Here is a 15,074-nt window from a genome sequence, read left to right on the forward strand (position 1 = left end):
CGTCCAGTGCTGCCATTGCCGATCTTCCATGCTGTGATTTCTACATCTTTTTTTCCCCCAGTAAAGTCACAATTTTTAGGTACTTCTAATTTAACTGTAGGCTATGTATTCTGGACTCTTTCATACAGGAGTTTTTCCACCAGAAGCAAGATCTGTTAGATTCTTCACCATGGTACTAAGCATCTTTGTTAGTTAGCACTCAGCATCAAAGCATTTAAAAGAGTAAAAAAATTAAATTGAAAATAGAAGTTTTAATGTGAGAGAGCACTTAACTCATTCAATTCTTGTTCCCCAACATATATATGATGTCAGGTTCCAAACAGTGACAAGGGTTGCAAATGGTGACAGATTTTTTTAAATTGTGGCATTTTAATTCTGTTGGAACCAGAAAGATCATGCAACATGATGTGGCAAGCAAAGCATTTGGTTGGAATCAGAAGTTGAGGGTTCAGAAGTCCCACTTCTGCTACTTTCTGGCTGCTATTGGGAGTGTGTCACTTAGCCTCTGAGCCTCAATTTCTAGTTTTATAAAATGAGGATAATAGCCCCTGTTACTTCATGGAGTTATTTCAAAAATCAAATGTGCTGAAATGTGTGAAAGTGCTTTGTAAAACTGCAGTGGGCTGAAGTATGTACGGTGTAATTAGGTGAACATACTGATTGACAGGTGAGTAAACAGGGAGCCCAGAGAGGTTAAATAGTTTGCCCAGGGCCACACAGCTGGACCCAGAATCCCTATTTCTGGAATGATTTGAACCATGATTGTTCTTCCTAGTAATGTCTAGATGGTAAAAATGAGAAGTACTCTGAACTGGAGCCAGAGTAGCAGGTAGTACACACACTTGCTCTGAAACTCTCCTCCTCAAGTAGTAGGATGAGCACTGGGGTCTTCTGCCAACAGATGCAACCCCAGACTCTGCCATGTTCAGGGGCTCTGTTCTATGCCCCAGTTCCTTTTTTTTTTTAAGATGTCAGCAAGCTACTTAACACTCTCCTTTAAGTGATGTGAAAGAGAAATGGGATTCAAAGCCATAAAAAGCTGAGTTTTGTTTAACCCTCTGCCCTGGTGAAGGAATTACAAGGGTCTCCTATGGTGAGCTCCGCCAGGTCATGAGTAGTTGTAGAAAGGGGAATGTCAGGAGAGTCGTGATGCTCAGCGTCTCTGCTCTCCCAGGCAGGAACAGGCTCCTAATGGCACTCAGACATGTTTCCAGTCACTTAATAGACCTTGAGATGGTAAAAAGTCTGCAACAGAAGCTAAATAGGGTGACACCCGTTCATGCAGCCAGCACTCGGACTGGTGGAGACTCGCCTTGAGAAATTTAGATATTTGGCTTTTAGAAGAACAGTTTGCCTTCCTTTAAGAAGAGGGATGTGATTGTGGCTTCTAAAGACACAAGTAGGTTTTAATTTTGGTTTAGTTGTAAGAGGTTACTTTCTAGTTCACTGAAAAGGACAAGTTCAGAAGAAAATGTACTACCAATTATTGTCTAATTTTTCAAGTATAGGTTTTCCTTTTGGGTGAATAACAGACCTTTGTTGTCTGTGTAATTCTAAAAGATTGTATAGAAATATTTTAAAGGAGATTTAAATACTTAAGTTTTAAAAATATATTTAATGAATTATTGATAATTATTATTGATAATAAATACTTCTGAGATTACACATTTTATTATTTTGCCCTCATGGACTCTTATGGTTAGTCACCTTTTTCTTGAAACATTTTGTGTAAAATTTTTTTGAGAAGATATTTCATAAGTGAAAAATATGAAAAGTTGAGGGGGTGGGTATAGTTCAGAGGTAGAGCACATGCTTAGCATGTTCAAAGTCCTGGGTTCAATCCCAGTACCTGTACTTTAAAAAAAAAATTTTTTTTTAAGAAAAAAATATATATGAAAAGTCATCAATTTTTTGTAAATGTAAACCAGCTCAGTATGACCAGAGCAAGAGAAGAAACATCCTAAAGACAGTGAGAGGCTTTGAGGGAGTCTGGTTTCTGGGTTTCATGTTTCCATCTTGCTTTGGAATGAATTGCTCCTCTAAATAGCCAGGAGCCTACGTATATGACCTAATGTATATTCTTTACTTTTAAACTTAACTTGTGCCTATCACTTTGTTGAAGATTTCCCTAAATTCACAAAATAGGCCTTAAGTCACAATCTCAGAACTCACTTTTCCCAAATAAACCACCCCAGCTTCCCAAGACTTGTTCTATGATGACTTCCTTGGTTTGCCTTTTTTTTTTTTTAACCAGTAGTTATGGTATTCTCTAGGCTTACTAACTGAAGGTCATGTGACCCTAGGTGGGAGCTGTCTGCTTGTGGAGTTAATGGAGCAGTTCTGTCCACTTGACAGGCAGTCTTGCTGGGGCGTTGTGGTGAGATGCTTCTCTGGAGGGCTGGGTGTTTCACACATGTCATTCATTTTAGATCACGTGTGAAAACCTTTGCCCTTTGGGTCTATCTGGAAAAGAAAAAATAACCGTACTTCTTATGAGTGCCAGCTACTAGGGTGTGAAGGGCACTTTCTTCTCCCAGGCACTCCTGAAGCTTGGTGCACACACTTAGACGTTGGCAGCAGGCACGTCTGGGGCCGAGTATGGCGGCTGCCAGGCCCAGTGTCCCGTAAGCCCTCCTGAGACTGACGTGTGTCTGCTCTCAGGGGGAAAGCAGTTTCAGTCTTACTGTAGTATTGATGTCAAAAGATGACTAAATTCACATGCTTTATTTTGTTCATCTTCATCTTTTGGCATTTGGGGACCCTAAGGGAACAGCCCAGTATTTAATTGGGTTTTAAACTACTTAATGATAAGGACTGGAAAACAACTGGGAAAAGCCTAGGTGGAGAGGAGAGAGGTATTTCTCCTCCTCTTTCTGCTACTGGCCACACCACTGATGAATCTCCTGGAATAGTAGGTTTCTCATCTGTCAAAAGAGGACAGAATCATAGAGGGTTTTTTTTAACCAATAAGATTTATTTTTAATTGAACTATAATACAATATTATGTAAGTAATAGGTATATAGTATACTAATTCATAATTTTAAAGTTTTTATTCCATTTATAGTTATAAAATATTGGCTGTAGTCTCCATGTTGTACAATATATCCTTGTAGCTTATTTTATACCTAATAGTTTATACCTCTTAATTCCTTACCCCTATCTTGCCCCTCCCTCCTTCCCTCTCCCACACTGGTTCTCTATATCTGTGAGTCGGCATCTTTTTTGTTATATTCACTAGTTTGTTGTATTTTTTTTTTTAGCAAAACCATAGTTTTAAAGGTGCATAGTATGTATAATTTTAAACCTGAAATGTAACATTCTGTCTATGCAATGGCCCTAGTAAGGGACATGTAATGCTAATATGTGATGACATGGAACTATAAAGAAACAGTGGCATACTAGTGTGGAAACAGCAGGTTCCAGTGTTGGAAGCCATTTGGAATTTAAATTTAGGCTTCCTCCCAAAAAAAAGCAAATCTTTGATACTTGTTGGACTGATGTTTCAATGCTGTGATTCCATTATGTCTTTAAATATTCATGTTGGAGGACAGGACTAATTCTAACCAAATACAGGCAATACTATAGGCTACCTATGTCTTGCTTTTGTTGATGTAGTTATTTGTGTTAGGGAATATAACATATGGTACGTATCGTGTGGAGAATTATACTGTTACTTGTACTTCTGAACTGTAGTCTGGTCTTTGGTTATAATATGCCGGCCTCGAGAATTCTGCATCTGCAGGGATCTTTATTCCTACCTTTTTAAAAGCCTGAAGGCTGAACTATCATTTTTGGAGAGAATGGCTATCTGGATCTTTAGTGTTGATAACCGTGAAGGAAAATTGACCCAGCTATGAAAAGGGATTTTCTGTGCAGAGGCTGGTACACTCCTTACATACAGCCTTTTCCCTGGAAAGCAGTGACATCCAGCACTAAGGCTGCGCTTCCTGGGCCTGTTGGCTTTATAATGCACCTGTGGTCACCTCTGGCTGGCCTGCTAAGCATGGGGACAGAGCCTGAGTGACTCTTGCTCTTCGAGCAATTGCACTTATAAATGGCTTTCTAGAAGGTGTCTTTTAGCCACAGAGCTTATCTGGAGCATAAATAAATGGAGTGAAAATCACCAGAATTACTACTGGAAATTCTTATACACTAAGCTCCCAATAAATGCCTCTTTTCAGAGTGTTTATAATGCTCAATATTCACTCAATATTCAACATCTTATAAATAACATTTTCTACAAGAATAGTCTTCCCCCAGGGGCCTGCTTCTCATAGGCTGACCTTTCTGTACAGAAATGGGAGAAGGGGGCTTGTCGGGACCTACCTCTGTGCCCTGGCCAGGTAGATTGGCCTGCCAGAGGCCCGCCTGGGCCCTGGGCTGGTGGGAGGATGTTTACTGACTCCCTTCTCTTCCTGACGTGGAGACACATGTCTGTCTTAATGCTGGGTTTTCACTCCAAAATGGAGATTCCTGCAAGAGACATCACCTACTTCATGCTGATTTTGTTGATGTGTTCATTTGATTTGAAAATACTGCTTTCCCCACCCTCCAAATTGTTTTGAAGTTTAAATTTTAAACAACTAAAGTGAATGAAAATTTTGCATTGTGAGTTAGTGACACTTCAGATATTTAGAGGTCCCGTGGGTCAGTGTTTCTCAATGTTTCACAAAATACTCGGCCCTCAGGATATTTATGGCTGTTTATGTGGGTTATATGGAAAGTGGATTGATTCTGTGGTCAAATGTTCGAGGAGCGCCGTGTTAAATAAAGTGAAAGAGGGCTGTTTCCTGCAGGACTTCTTGGAGCCACAGAAGTTAATATACATTATGAACCTTCTAGGATTGGATTGCAGAGTTTCCGAAGTTTATTTGACGTCTTGAATCAAACCCTTCTTCTTCCAGAAACCATAGGACCAGTGTCCTAAGGAATCCTCTAAAGATCCTGAAAGAGGTCAGCAACCCTTTGAGAACTAGGGACTCTGCTTTTTTCTCTCTTGATTCTTACTGAGTTTTCTGTATGGCCTTGTCTTATATCAAGCTTTTCTCAGCCATGGGGTGGGTTCTACTCTTGGATGAGCTGGCTGCCTGGCAAAATGGCAGGCCACACGTTGGTAGACATGCTGGAGAAGAGTCTGAACTCATTAAACACAGTTCATTTATTGAGTACCTGCAGTGTGCTGGCCACAGGGGATAGAGGGAGGTAAATTACTCTACCCTTCAAGGTGTGCATGGCCTGGCTGGGAAGGTGGTGCAGTGGTGGTGGCGACCATTGTCATGGAGGAAAAGACTGCTTTTCATGCAAGGCTGGAGCAAAGGATCCCTGGCAGTGTGGCAACTTTGCATGCTTGGTTTTCTGGGACAAGCCTGCTTTCAGCATGTCCTGTTCTGTTATCACGTGGTCTGTCCCACCTGTCTTTGTCTGGGGGCTGAAAAACTAGGCTCTTTACTAATAGGGCAGAGTTCAGACTAAATTTGGATGCTGGTTCCTGTTAAAAGCCCTGCTGGACACTTGCTTTAGCTTATGTTTGATTTCTAGAACTGGTTCATCACAGTTGCACATGAGCCAGCCACTCTCTCCCAGCTCGCTGTCCCGGGGACTCTACTCTGAGGGGAGCTGTGGATTTAAAAAGCCTCCCCTGCAACCCACCCCAAGTTAAATAATGTCTCTGCATTAGGAACTGGATCTGGAGCAGAAGGCTGCCGTTTTCACGGATATGTATCACGGAGTCAAGTCACTCAATTTCTCTTGAGTCTCAGTTTGCTTATCTGTAAAATGGGGTTAAAATGGAAACCTACCCCACAGAGCTCTTATAAGGACTAGCTCTGATGTGGCCTAATGTCCTTTGGCAACTTTTTAAGAAGTTACTTAATGTTTATTGTTATTTAAATGGCTCCAGAGGTTAATACGGATAAAGGAAGCACCCAAGCCAGTCTTACACTATTGGCAGAAAGAGCAACTACTTTCCGCAATAAACTGGAATCAATTAGGCTTCTTTTCATTAAAAAGGTACACCAATTGCCTGTTGTGTGAAACCTTTGATGTTCCGTAAAAGTCCTGCCTACCAGGTTAGGGGTACCAAGGATAGAGGCTACTTTTTCACTAACAGAGGAATGTGGTACCCAAAGTGTTCCATTAGCATCTTTAAAGGGTTGCCTGAGAAATCCTAGCTGTTCAGCCCGCTTTCCTTAGGGGACCTGTCTCTCCACAGGGGCACACTCTGCTGAGGGGAAGCCTTGCCCTGCCCCTTCTCTGCTACCTCACAGTGGAGCTTCTTCCTCTTGGGAGAGAGCCTGAAAATCTGATCTTCCCCGTCCCACCACCAGGCCATCCCAGCCATGCAGAGAAATGAAGAGCTGTTCCAGTTTTCCTGGGAGCAGAAAGATCGCCACACAATAAGTGGTGTGACGCTGGCAGTGGTCTGGCGGTGGACCCCGCCTCCCTAAGAGCTGCCGGTTTATCACCTTATTGACTAATATGACACAATTTGGAGTTTAGAAAATATGGTCGCTGTATCCTTAAGATCTCCCAACTCTAAGTTCGATGGAAACCCAGAGAAATTGGGCTGTTTTCCAGGAGCTGTCCTACTAGAGAGGCTGGGCCAAGCCTGGAGCTGAAACACCACTCAGAAGAGCTACTGCCCACTTGGTTGCGGGTATTTTGTTTTGTTTCTCTTCCCAGTGATAGAATGGACCTTACTCTGTAATTCTAGATTTTCTGGGTTTTTTTAGTAACCTCTTTTTTTTTTTTTTTTTTTGCAAAAATCTATGACATTTATTAAAGGATGAGAATTACTTAGTCACAAAGCCCTCAGAGAGTAGTTCTAGTGTTTCTGAGTATAAAACTGTAACTGCCAGTCCTGGTTTGACTGAAGGTTTGCTTATCAGTATGTTCTCTCTCTCTGTCCCTCTCTCTGTCTCCCTCCCCCGACCCTTCCCTCTCTTTTCTATTTCTCTCTGATGAAAGAAGTCTGGACCATAAGACTTTTTAAGTATTCATGTCTCTTTGGCATGTTCAGTTTGATTCCTTAGCAGAAATTAATGGCCAAGAAGAGGCCAGAAGTTCTGAGGTTGAACTTTTAAATTAATTTGCCCTGGGCTTCCATTTATGTATATGTCACTGTACTTAGAACTTCCATTGGTCATTTGTATGTTCAGAAATGATCAGAAAGCGATACAGCCCAGCACACCTCTAAGTAACCCAAAATATGTGTTGACTGGTAGATCTGTTAGAAAGTGTCCCTTAGGTGGTGGTGTCCCTGCCGCCTGAGTGCCAAAGCACTCCCTGCTCAGCCCCAGTCAACTCAGGTTGTTCTGCTGGCCCGGGTTGGGGCCCATGGCAGGGAGACCCTGGCACTCACCACCACAGTGCTGGTCAGGCTGAGCGGGGAGAAGAGGGCCACCCCGGCCACCGATAATGTGGATCCACCTCCCTCCTGGGATCTGCACTCCCGCCAGACCACTGCCATCAGAACGACAGTCCTTTGTCTCTGTCCATCTTGGAGTCACTCTGAGACCCTCCTTTCACTTCCTTCTTGGATTCCTTCCTCTGTTGCGCTGGTGTGGTGGTTGCTTCTTGACCACAATCTGTGTTGCCTGCATGTCCTGGTCATACCTTGCAGGCGGACGAGTGGTTTGGACTATTTGTGGAACTAAAATAGCTGATTTTGTGTTTTCAATTTCAGAATCACTTTTGGAAAATTTAGATTGTCTTCAAAACTCTGCATGTCTAAAGCAGGGAAAGACGACCTCAGAGACCCTGCTTTCCTGTGCTTGGGAGCAGAACTCTTAGAAGGGCTGGGGTTCCACAGCTACACTTGCACCCAGCCCCCAGGGCTGTAGGGCATCCCAGTCCAGAGGTGTGACTGCACACCCCCCCCCCCAACTCTGGCCAGTAAATGCAGTGAAGAGTCACACACTTGGAGTCACACGCTGTGTAGTCATCCCCCCACACCCAGCAGACATAAACATTGTGAGAGTCAGGTCATGGTTTATGGCTTTAAGCATTTCCTCCTGGACTGCAGTTCCCTTTTTTGTAAATGGTGAAATCACTTTAGTAGTGACAGCAATTTGAGAGAGTAGCAAGACTCTTAACTTGGCGGGCTGGTAATAGTGTGCATGGTAGATGTACAGAAGGATGGGAGAAGGTAAATTCTTTATTACATGCTTACTATTTAAACTTTTACTAATTACTTTAAAAGTTAAATTAGTTGGATGTTAAAACTGTGTCTTGTATTGATACTTAGGAGGTTTTGTCTTATAAGAAATAAGAGTTTTAGAAACTGAATCAGAGGCCATCGTCCTCCCAGAAAGAGGGCATTAAAATTCTAGGTCTTGTCCCACAAGCAGTAGGTTCTGTCTGGATTCAAATAAGATTAACTCTTAGCAAATGTAGGCTTAAAATGCTTCGTGAAAGCTGTAATGCTTAAAGGGACGTTAAGTATTTGAACTGGCAGAGAGGAAGAGAGGGCTGCTCCAGGAGTGTGGTTCATTCATTTATTCAGCCAAGATTTATTGCTTGCCTCTCCTCTATTTCAACTTTCCAGGCTACCTGGGACATCAAGAATATTTTGTGTCCCTGACTGGAATATGCACTTCTTGTGGATAAATACCATGTCTAAGACAGTGCTCTTGAAATAGTAGATGCTCCACGATTGTTTGATTTGATTTGAATGCTTTACTCTGCTTTAAGTATATTGGGAATTCAGCGTGCATGGAAAGTAACCATTCCAGGCTCTGTATGATGAGGCGCCAGGTAAGTGGCTTAGTTTAGTAGAGGGCAGCCTGGGGAGGGTGGGGCCAGAGGAGCTGTCAGGCTGTTTGGGTGAGGAGAGCAAACCAGGCAAAGGGCTTGAACCTGACCCATCAGGTGAGGAGGGTGGGTTCCCATCGGCAGGAGTAGGCGGGAAAGCCGGGATGAGGGCAGCAGAGCCTTGAGCCCGCAGGTCTCTGCCAGCCAGGGTTTTGGGCTGTTGTAATTAAGGTTAAGGAAGCATGCATCCAGAGAGGGTCTAAAGGCCCCTTAAAGTCTTTCAGCTTGAAGACAGTTCTTTAAAAGAATGTAATCCCAAACTTTGTAAGTTGTTCTGTGTGGTTTGAAAATCTAAGAATCTTAAGAAAATATGACATCTCTGCAGCTTTGTTCTTGATAATAAATCAATGTGTATCATATTTCTGCTCAGATCACCACGTTCAAGTCTGGATGCACGAAGAATATTGGTCAACATAGTCTCTGCCCCACTAGAAAGACAGAGATGGGACATTCTTCAGCTAAACTTACATTAACCGTTGTTAATCCCTGCAGTTGAAACAGGAGGGATGTCAGTACTCTGTGCAGGTCACCCCCTCTTTGTCCCTCAGCCGTGAAGTGCCAGGGTGGCTGCTCCTCTCCTCGTGTTTCCATGTTTCATCGGCACAGCACGTGGGCTGGCTGGAGGGCATCCGCACCAGGTCCAGGTTCTGAAGGGTTCTGGAGGCAAACGCTCTTCAGGGGCCTGTCACCAGCCTTCACGGACCTGCCACCTGGAGAAACCCAGGAGTGCCTGGGAGGGAGGGAAGGAGGAGAAAGAAGTGCTTACACAGGGCAAGCTTTTACACAAGTGAAACTTAAAAAAAAAATGTATACTGAGTATGTTTTCAGTATCTTCCAGAGTGTCACCTTTGCCATGAAGAGTTTATCTTAAGCTTCCCTGTAACATCCCACCTTCTCCCTCAGTACTTGCCCACTGGAGAGCACCAGAGCCTGTGGGCCCTTCTTCCTCGAAACCTGACTTTGCTTTAGCAGAGGCTTCTCAGCTGAGTACAGATTTGGCCTCCAGCCTGGCCAGAACTTCTTCCTTGCCTGCTCTTTCCCCTCATAAACTGTTCAGTGTCTAAAATGGCAGGTTGACAGCATTTGCCCAAACATGTTTGTGTAAAGCTGCCCCTCCCCCCTGATGTGCCTTCCCAATTTGTCATGGAGGAGGCCTCGGTTGGGCCAGCGCTGCAGGCAAAGAGGTGCATTTTAATCAGCAAGGCCCCGGCTATCTGGGACCACCAGGCTGGTGTTCACACACTTCCATGAGTCCTCTTTATCACCCATTCCAGCCTGGAAGATAGTGAAAAATTACCAAATTAAGCCAGGCTGTTGTGCCCATTAGGTGTTTCCTTGAGTTGCTTCATGCTGGGGCCATAAAGATTAGCTCCACTGGAGCTGCTGCCGTTTTGGTGCTTCAGAATTAGATGTGGCCGCCTAAGCAAAGCCCTGCAAAGAATGATGTTTTTCCTGGGGTGACACCAGCAGAAGCCTTGGCTGCTGGCAGGTGGCTGTGGTCTATGATGGGCTGAGTGTCCCTCCGACCCCTCAGGGTGAAGCAGAGATGCAGGTGGGCTGGCAGGCAGCTCTCTGCTCGGATGGAGAAGCCATACTCTGAAACCCCACCCGGTCTCTGGACGCCGCCTGAAGTTTCCCTGTCAGCTCCAGTGAACATTAATTCGTTTCCTTTTCTATCCTCAATGTTCCATATTTAGTCCCCAGCTGAAGAGTTGCAAGTTTGGCTCAAATTATCTTTATGTTTAAAGAGTGAGGAAAGTGGTGTTTCACTTTAATTTGATGTTTCAGGCAGACTTTCCTCCAAACGTCTTTTAGTTTTAGCTGGGAAAGCAGGGGATAGCCTTTACGGATGTGTGGAAGTGAGCATTTCATCCCCCCTGGCTTTATTTCCTTCCCTGTCATATTTGGTATCGGGGTCCTGTTCCTTCCCTCTCTGCCAAGAAGATAAAAACTGCTGAGAAATCCAAATTTATGGAGTTAAGTTGTGGGAGGACAGCAGTCGGAACGTTTGTTTTATTCCCAGATGAAAGTTGATGGGGGTTATGTTTTGTGTACAGTTTTTTTGGAGGCGTTACCCTTTCTTAGAACATCATGTGGTTTAGTGGTGATAATTAAGGCAGAAACTTGTCTCCCTACAGATGCCAAGATTATAGAGGGACTTACTTTCACCAGAGACCAGGTGACAGCATCCATAGATATTTTTAGAATGGGCCTCATCATTTGGTTTCCCCATTTCATTTTCCTTGCATCAACAGCCTGATTTCAAACTTATTTATTGGGCAGAGGGAGGTTTTCTTCCTGTTAATGAAAGTCACTGATGGGACAGGACATTTTCATATTTATCGTTAGTTGGCCCATTGCCTAATAACTGCAGAATGATAGCTGCACTTCCCTTCAGCTGTATGCTTCCTTTTCCTTCCAAAAGTTTGGCTTAACCTGATGTTTTTAGACTTACAAGGGCATCATCATACACACGTCAACTACAGTTAACGAAACTGTCTTACTTTAAAGAATGTAAGAGTGGTGAGAGCATCCTTGAGATGCAGGAAACTTGTCCCCAGCCTAAGTATCACTGAATTCCCACCACTTAATGTGCTCCCTCTATGCTTTCAGACCTTGATGGAGTCAGATGAACACGTGCAAACACTGAGCCACCAAAGAGCGGTTAAAAATCTAAGGTGGTGGGGGTGCTGCTTTCCTTACGACGATTTTTAATCCTAAGGTCGTCCCAGTGAGTGGGAGTCCTGGTGTTTGTCTTAGAACAATGAGTGCATTTCTCTTCAACATTTATCTGGTTCTTTTATGTTTTCACAGTATTTTACAAACTATTTGCCCTCTACTGCAGAGAAACAAGTCTCCTTTCTGTCCTGTGGAGTGGGAGTTTCTCTGTTCAGTCTGTCCTCTGTGAGAGTGGCCTCTTAACCTGGGCCTGGCCTCTCCCAGCAAACCCTCCAGGCACAGGCCACTCCCTGAGCAGTTCCAAGGCATGCTGGTGAGACCTTGGGGGCATGCCAGGAGCTAGTGCCACAAGGAGTCCTAAGCCCATTCTACGAAGAAGGAAAGAGTAATGATCAGTATTTCTGTTCTTAACGATGAATTTCCCTGAAGATTCTGGACCTTTCCATAAGGGGATGAGAATTTGGCCCTAGGATTGTGATGGTTGTTGCTCTAGGCTGGCCGACATGGGCCTCCTGCCCCTGGTTTCAGGGCTGATGCCCTGTCCTGTTAGAATAATGCCACATTGGGGGGGTCATAGGTGCCCCCTGCCTTCTTCCCTCGTATGCTGACCCAGCACTAGCACTAGAGCAAGCTGCGTGCTCTGCTTTTGTACTGGGGAGTGAAGTGTGTCACCCTCCCAGCATGCAGTGGTTTCCATGGCTGAATAATTAACACCAAAGGGAACCGGGGGATGGGGTCTGAATTAGGTAATACCTTACAGCTTCTCTCTTGGTACTTACAGTAAGTCAGGATCGGGATTTGGGGACCATAGTCCCCTGATGACTAATTGCTTAGTGATCTTAGATTGTGGTTTATTAAACGTTATTGTGAAGAAAAAAACCGAATCCCCTCCCCAAGAACCATATCTGCACCCGTCCCTTCATGCCTCTGGGTCCCAGGTGAAGGAGCTAGACAAGTCCTGACTCTGGCAGGCTCAGTCCCTCGCAGATCCTGAGAGCTGGTACCTGTTTTACTTTTTCTCCCTCTGAAATCAATTATTTTATAGTCCAGGATAACATTGCCTAGTACCCTTCCCAAGCAAAGAATACCTCCAGGAAAGCCGTCAGCCAGGGAAGCTAAATATTTGGGGAAGGGGTAGGAAGTAGGGGCCTTTTCCTGCTTCATTGTCTCTGCCGCCAGTAAAACAACCTAAGTTCTCCTGTTTGGAGCTATAGCGAGGCTAACTGCGACCAAGGGTATGGAATGTTGCAAATACTAAGCCTTGCTGCCTTTTCTGAGTATTGGTAATAAAAGGTAAGACTGCCAAGCAGCCCAGCCATGGAACAGAATTGTACGTTTGTGAAAATTCCAAGTGAATTTAAGATACTTTTTTCTTTAAAGAGGAGAGAAGCAAATGTACATAATGTGTGTGAGAGCTTCCTGATGCATTTTTCATCACTTGTTCACCTAACCTGGTGAGACAATCCTGAGTTCATGTTGCTTCACTACCGCTTTTCTCTCCATTTCTTGGCCCAGAGCCATTTTTTTCCGGCCATGACTGCTAACACTGTCTCCATGAACAAAAGGTCCTGAAGCCTATCATGTCAGTTCCTTTAGCTACATCTCTACGAGTATACTTTTTTTTGTTAATCCTCTAACTTTTCCTGGCTCAATGGTGGCATGAAGTCTGGTAAGGTTTGTATACATTCAGATGCTTTGAGAGGATTTACCATTTGAAGACTGAGGCATAATAATAATGTTAATTGTTAAAGGGATGTTTTGTGGGAGGTTTTTGGGGGCCATATTTGTGTATAATTTTTTTCTCTGCAGATTTTTAATATAAAAAGCAGATTCCTAAGATAGCCCACTTAGAGATTACTTCTTTTATAGTGAGGGAAGTCGAGATTGCCCACCCCCACCCCACCCCCAGCAGGGCAGACTGATGAAGCCTTTGTAGAAAGTGGCTATTTCAACTCCCCTGGTCTTGGGGTATCAATGGGCAGGGTGGTAGGCAAGGTTGGTCAGTCCACATAGCCAGTGGGGGAGAACCAGAAAAGCACAGCTGGTGTGCTTGGGGTTTTAGCATGAAAGTCCCATGTCCCTGGACACCCCTCAATCCACACACTAGGGCAAAACCCCATCTGCACCCTGGCCCTCCCTAACCTGGCAGGGGCCACTGAGACACCCTGATTTACCTTGCTTTTGTTAACCTCCCCAAGTGAATGACCCTGGTTCCTCTATGCTTTTTAACCTGAGGGCATTGTGTGATAAAGCACAGATACAAGGTAAGTGATCTCCATGCTTTGTCCTTAGGTTTTCAGATCTTTAAAGCTAGTGCAACAAAAAAGCTTTACTGCGAGTGCTCTTGACCAGAGGTATGAGAGGGGATGGAAGCTGATGAGGTGAGACCCTGAGCCGCCCACTCTTGCCATCTGAATGTTCTTCACCGTCTCTGATTTTCTTTTCTCCTCCTATAGACCCTCAAACTGACACAAGACCTACAGAGAAAAACCCTTTGCCAAATCTGCTCTCAGCAAGTGGACAGTGATACCGTTTACAGCTTAACACCTTTGTGAGCCCGCGCCATTTCCTAACCCAGCAGAGACTGTTAACGGCCCCTTACCCCGGGTGAAGCACTTACCCTCGGCAACAGAACTCTATCAAGTATGCAAAATCTTCCTTGTACGGGGTGACAGCCACCTGCCAGCAAAGGACAGCACCCTGCCAGCACCGCCCACCCTGTTCAGAGCACACCGTGAGCCCTCGGGCCATCCTGTGGTGTTTTAATATCGAGATGGTTAATGGGATGTTTTAAGTGTTGTTTCTGTGTTTGTTTTCCTTTGACTTTAAGTTTCTCACATACATTAACTTGCAGTCTTTTTATGTTAAAATGTTAATCATGCTTCCTCTGGCAAATTTAAAAACAGAAGGAAAATGTACCAGGTACAGTGCTGGCTTTGGGCGTCACAAGCGTTTATGGAACTCCCCAAAATAATGCATTACATAAACTAGAGGGGGATTTTCTTTCTTCTTTTGTTTTGTAGAAAACTCCTTTTCTAAAAACTGAACAATGGCACAAGTGTTTGCCGTGCACCCTGCCCTGGTCCAGGACGGAGCCCTGCGTAGGCAAAATGAATGGGGTGTGGCGTCCCACCCCGTGTGCTCGGTTCTGAGTCGGGGCGGGGTGGGGGGGGGGGCTCGTCCCCTGACACCTGGTCTGCTGTTGTCAGATCAGTAGGGCCTGTGGTCTCCTGTCAGTATCCTCAGCTACCACAGTCAACCGTGGTGGTATGTTGGTTAGAAATTAGGATTTTTTCAAGGAAGAAATCACCTCAGCTGTCTGCTCATTGCCAAATGCCACTAACAAATTTAGTTTTAAGGAGAAAAGAAAAAAAAGTAGTTCCATTTTGCTTTGCAGAAGAAATGAACTTACAGGTGAGCGTGAAGCCTGCAGTGAGAAATGTGTGAAAAGTACGCAAGTCACTATTTCCCTAAATGCACACCCTTGATTATTTTCAGCCTTGCTCTGTATAATCTGACCTACTAGATGTGTATGAGTGAGAGGCAGTAGCGTAGAAACTGATTTTTTTAAATATATATACTC

The 15,074-nt window shown here is 44.3% G+C and overlaps 1 protein-coding gene across 1 annotated transcript in view; it reads left to right on the forward strand.

Annotated features, from left to right (window-relative positions):
• The window catches only part of FOXO3 (forkhead box O3), a 108,244-nt gene extending 93,392 nt beyond the window's left edge, over window positions 1-14,852 (forward strand). The window contains 1 exon segment of the mRNA XM_032484644.1: window positions 13,948-14,852. The gene's annotated coding sequence lies outside the window, so the exon portion shown is untranslated.
• The last annotated feature ends 222 nt before the right edge of the window (window positions 14,853-15,074 follow it).

The sequence above is a fragment of the Camelus ferus genome, chromosome 8 (genome assembly GCF_009834535.1).
Source record: "Camelus ferus isolate YT-003-E chromosome 8, BCGSAC_Cfer_1.0, whole genome shotgun sequence".
Classification (NCBI taxonomy): Eukaryota; Metazoa; Chordata; class Mammalia; order Artiodactyla; family Camelidae; genus Camelus; species Camelus ferus.